Below are 6,052 nucleotides of genomic sequence, written 5' to 3'. Positions count from 1 at the left end.
TATCTATCTATCTATCTATCTATCTATCTATCTATCTATCTATCTATCTATCTATCTATCTATCTATCTATCTATCTATCTATCTACCTATCTATCTATCTATCTGTCTATCTATCTGTTTATCTCCCCACTTTTTCTTTGTCTTCCTACTGCACTTTCTTTTGGTTGTGTAAGCAAATTTGGTTCAGCTTACACTGGATTATGGATCAGAAATGGCTAGCGCTGACAAGCACAGGATCTAGTAGCTAATTGTACCCATACATGTATGTGCGTATACATGCAAAAATACATTCTATTCAAGTGAGAATACTCGTAACTGTTTCACCAAAACTTTCTCACGCTCTGGGAAGATAGACCAACTTCGAAAGAGCCCCAGTCACTGTCGTACGAAAGGTAAGGGTTGCGCGGATTATATTTTTTGCGGAAAGGCAGATATATAAGAGAGCTTTAGCAAAAGGTAAGGATGCTTTTTTGGCCTTTATGACTTTGGAAAAGGCTTACTGCAGGGTAGACAGGGTAGACAGTAAGGCACTGTGGGAGGTATTGGCGATATCTGGGTTTGGGGGAAATCTGGGGCATTCATGAGTTCTTACGCGAGTAGTAGAACGTGTGTTAGGATCGGAAATGGAGAGAGCGAGTGGTTTGAGGTAAAGGTGGGGGCTGTGTCAGTGATTTGTCATGTTACCATGGCTGCTCATTGTATATATGAATGGGGCGGTACGGGAAGTAAGTGCAAGGGTAATGGGCAAGGGACTGGAGATGGTTAAAAAAGATGGAGAAAAGTGGGAGGTGAGCCAGTTGTTGTTTGCTGATGACACTACGCTTATTGAAAGAACAGAAAAAGGGTTAACATAGTGGCGGATTTTGGGAAGGTATGCTATAGGAAGAAGTTGAAGGTAAATGTGAGTAAAAGCATGGTGATAAGATGTACAAAGGGAGAGGATAGCAGCGAGTAAATGAAGTTTTAAAGGAGAGAGGCTGGAGGAAGTGAATAGTTTCAGGTATTTGGCAGGAAAGGGAGGAGTGGAGGTGGAGGTAAATTATGAATTGAGAGAAGTAAGTAAATGCCTTGGGGGACTAAAGAGTGTTATGAGAAATAGGCATTTGGGAATGGATGTAAAGAAGAGATTATATGAGGGATGATTGTGCCGACGACACTGTATGGGGCAGAGACCTGGGTTTTAAGAGAGGCAGAGAGGAAAAATTCAAATGTGATTGAGATGAAATGTCTGAGAAGTATGGTTGAGGATACAAGGTTGGATAGAATGAGAAACGAGGAGGTGCAGTAGGGAGTGAGGGTAGAAAAGGAGATGGCAGACATGGCTGATGAAAACGTATTAGGATGGTTTAGAAACATGGAAAGAATGAGCGAAGAGAAACTAGTTGAGGAGGTGTGGAAGGCAGAGGTGGATGCAGTGAACTTGATGAAACGACCGAAGAAGAGATGGAGGGATGACGCGAGAGTGGAATTAGGCAAGATGGGAATGTCTGTTGAACAAAGAAGGGAGATAGGGGTGAATGGAGAATGGCTGTGTATAGATGATACTGTGATGCATGGAAGGGATGGGGTCGGGGCTGGGGCGTTAAGGATTGGTTATGTGTGAATAATTTGACGCAGTCCGAAGAGATTTCTCCCTAACTCCTACTTTTAACATGAAGAACTGGAGAGGGGAGAGGAGGGGTCAGCGATTAAATGAAGCGTCTTGCTGAGGATATGCTGTATTATACTGAAGTGCTTCTGACCCAGGTCAATAGGCGGAATACAGGGATGACCCTGTATCCATGAGGAGCTAAGATGAGAGGGAGGAAAGGGTGGAGGATAGGAGTGGAATGGGTATGAATGAAGTGGGTGTGAGTGGGTAAGTGTTTTTTGACCTAGCAATCTCCCTCGTTAGGAGGAAAACCCCATAGTGATATATGTATATATATATATATATATATATATATATACTGTATATATATAATATGTATATATATATGCATATGTAATGTATACACATAAATATGTATTTACGCCATATATATATATATATATATATAATATATAAATATATATATATATATTATTATGCCTTCCGCAAGGATATAAGGAAATATGTCTAGGAGGGGTTCGTACTTAGTGGCCTTGATGTGGGTAAGGCAAAATCCAAACGGAAGTTAACATAAATAACTAATTCAATGAATAACAAAAAGCCAACAAAACAAATATAAGAACTTTACAACAACAAAATTAATCAATTGACAATTAATTCCTCCACCGAAAACCAAGTCATGAGAATATAGATTACGTGGTGACGCCACGGTACTAGAGCAAAAGCAATATGGGAGAGATAAAGTTACGCGCCGCTCAGCCAACGAAAAGTCCTTGCTAGGAGCCGGCCGATGCATTATATATACAGTTGGTGAGGACTGGAGGAAGGCGAAGGATGAGCCGGACAGAACTAGTTCACGTCTGTCGGCCTAGAGAGAGTAGATCCCATAAAGTATACAAGCAATTTACAGTACATACATAATTATCTTACAATTAAAGATTGACATACAGATACAGACATTTTATATACATGGAGGATGGTGGGCCATCACACACACCCCCTAGAACTCATCAACTCAGGAGAACAGACGAGTTGGGAGTTCTAATCAGGACGGCTAAGGGCATCAGCAAGGAGGTTTTCAGATCCCTTGATAAATTTTATTTCGAGGAGGTATTGTTGGAGGAACAAGGACCAACGTAATAGCCTCCTATTATTGTTCTTGTTCCGTTCAAGGAATATTAACGGATTGTGGTCCGTGAATATCCGTAAAGGGGTCGAGCTGGGTGTTACGTAGCATTCGAACTTCCGCAGGGCAGAGATGATGGACAGTAGCTCCTTCTCGGTGGTCGAATACTGCCTTTGGTGTTTATCTAGTTGAGCCGAGTGGTACGCGACAGGATGCAATATCCCATCATGTTCTTGGAGTAGAACAGCTCCGACGGCTTGATCACTTGCGTCCGTCTGGAGAACGAAGGGGACGTCGAAGTTAGGTGAACGCAGAACTGGCTCCTGTGTGAGGAAGGTTTTTAGGAGCAGGAAAGAGTTCTGACATTCCGGAGTCCAGGAGTAAGGTATGGAGCAGCTTGTCATTCTGGTAAGAGGTAAGGATACCTCTGAGAAGTTTGGACAGAACTTCCTATAGAATCCGGCCATACCCAGAAAGCGTCTAAGTGCTTTCCGAGTAGCGGGAGCCGGGTAGTTGAGAATGGCCGAGATGTTGGCTCGTTTCGGCCGGACGACGCCTTGTCCCACCTCGTGTCCCAAGTACGTCACTGTGGCTTGGGCGAAGACGGTTTTGGAAAGCTGGACGGTGAGGTTGGCTTCTTCCATTCGGGACATTACGACATCTAGAAGGTGTACATGGTTCTGCCAATTAGAAGAATATATTATTATATCATCTAAATATACAGCTACTCCATCAATGTCCTGTAATAGGCTACTCATGGTACGTTGAAACGTAGCCGGACTGTTACGTAACCCAAACGGCATGACGGTGTATTCATAGAGTCCAAAGGGAGTGATGAATGCAGAGATGGGACGAGCTTGTGGAGCTAAGGGAATTTGGTAGTACCCTTTTGTGAGGTCAATTTTTGTAATAAACTTGGACTGTCCCACCTTATCTATTAAATCATCGACGCGGGGAAGAGGATAAGCGTCAGGGATGGTAACTGCATTCACTCGGCGGTAGTCCGTGCACAGTCGAGTTTGTCCGTTTTCTTTAGGGACCAGAACGCACAGAGCGGCCCATGGGGAATTACTAGGAACTGCCAAACCGTGCTGCACTTCGAGCTCCTTAATTTGCAGTTCATGCTTCATCTTCCTTTCAAGTATCTGATACTCTAGAGTGTCTCTTTCGTAGGGCTAATGTCTAATTTGGCTGCAACTATTTGTTCTAAGCGTTCAAATTCTCCGTCTTCATCTTCCGTTTTCTTTAACTGATCTATGTGACTCAATATTAGTTGAACTAATTCAGTTCTACTAATGTTCGCTGGATAAGTTAATTCCCATCTTGTTGCTATTTCTTTCAGACATTCTTTATTTGGGTTCTGAATTATCAGTTCTTCCACCGAGGGGTTCTCAACAAAGTTTTCGATATTCAGTTCTGACATCGCGAAATTTTTACTCGCTAACAGTTGCTACTCAGCAAGGTAGAACGCTTGGTTCGCTTACATGGTATACCGGACAAGAGATACAAGTAGAATTATAATACTCGACTCCCACGAATATTATAAATCTTTGGGACAGAATACATTAACCAAAACTACATGCCGTAAGTAGGATAGAATTAACGTTCCCACACGTATCCTAAACGGATCCTACTTCAGTACTCTTACGAAATTTACAGCTGCAAAAGTTTAACGTGGTCATGTGCAATGGCGTATTTACGATTAACTGAATTACTGTACTGGGGTACTGAGTTGCAAGTTTACCGGACAGATGGACAATTTCGATGGTTGTGGGAATGCAAGTGTAACTTATGTACGTTTCGCTCGTATATCTCACACCTTCTTAGTTTTTGTTCGGGTAAGAGGATTCCGACGGGCCCCCATTATATGTTATGCCTTCCGCAAGGATATAAGGAAATATGTCTAGGAGGGGTTCGTACTTAGTGGCCTTGATGTGGGTAAGGCAAATCCAAACGGAAGTTAACATAAATAACTCATAGAATGTATAACAAACAGCCAACACAACAAATATAAGAACTTTACAACAACAAAATTAATCAATTGACAATTAATTCCTCCACCGAAAACCAAGTCATGAGAATATAGATTACGTGGTGACGCCACGGTACTAGAGCAAAAGCAATATGGGAGAGATAAAGTTACGCGTCGCTCAGCCAACGAAAAGTGCGCCCGCTAGGAGCCGGCAGATGCATTATATATACAGTTGGCGAGGACGGGAGGAAAGCGAAGGATGAGCCGGACAGAACCAGTTCTCGTCTGTTGGCCTAGAGAGAGTAGATCCCATAAAGTATACAAGCAGTTTTTAGTGCATACATAATTATCTTACAATTAAAGATTGACATACAGATACAGACATTTTATATACATGGAGGATGGTGGGCCATCACAATATATATATATATATATATATATATATATATATATATATATACACATATATACATGTGTATATATATATATGTATATACATATATACATATACATATACACACACACACATATATATATATACATACACACATATACATATACATATATATATATGTATATATATATATATGTATTATCTCTATCTATTTATCCATCTATCTATCTATCTATCTATCTATCTATCTATCTCTCTCTCTCTCTCTCTCTCTCTCTCTCTCTCTCTCTCTATATATATATATATATATATATATCTATATCTATTTAACTATCTATCTATCTATCTATCTTTCTATCTATCTATCTATCTATATATATATATATATATATACATATATATATAAATATTATATACATATATATATATATATATACATATATATATGTGTATATGTATATATATATATATATATTGTATATATATATATATATATATATATATATATATATATAAATGAGTGTAAAAGATGGTAAGGAAACTTCGGTTGAACCAGGAACACTAATGTAATCTAACGTTTCGACTTAAGTCTTCTTCAGAGTAACAGACTAATAGAGAACATGGTATACACCCTCATAGCGGATCATCTTGCCAGATGTCTTATAATGCTACGCGCCGATTGATCCACGCTTTTGCCGAGGACCATCCTGGCTACGACCAATGACAAGTTGGTACACCCTTCTCTGTGGTTGGTGACCTCTCCTGAAACGATGTATGCGGCTTCCACAAGCTTCCTCATTGACTTTTACAAGCCCCTTGCGGGAGAGGGCGAGCATTCTCGCATTTAGGTGTCCCTACGACTCTGCATGCACCACCAGGGAGTTGGAGGTGATGAGGTGGCGTATGTAATTTTTGTGTACTTTTATCCTTTTTGCAAGTCCTCTTCATGTCTCACCATAATATACAGC

The sequence above is a fragment of the Oratosquilla oratoria genome, chromosome 5 (assembly GCF_046742065.1).
Source record: "Oratosquilla oratoria isolate Oo_2021 chromosome 5, ASM4674206v1, whole genome shotgun sequence".
In the NCBI taxonomy this organism is placed as follows: domain Eukaryota; kingdom Metazoa; phylum Arthropoda; class Malacostraca; order Stomatopoda; family Squillidae; genus Oratosquilla; species Oratosquilla oratoria.
The sequence above is the reverse complement of the archived record's forward strand: the minus strand, read 5'-3'. Positions refer to the sequence as shown.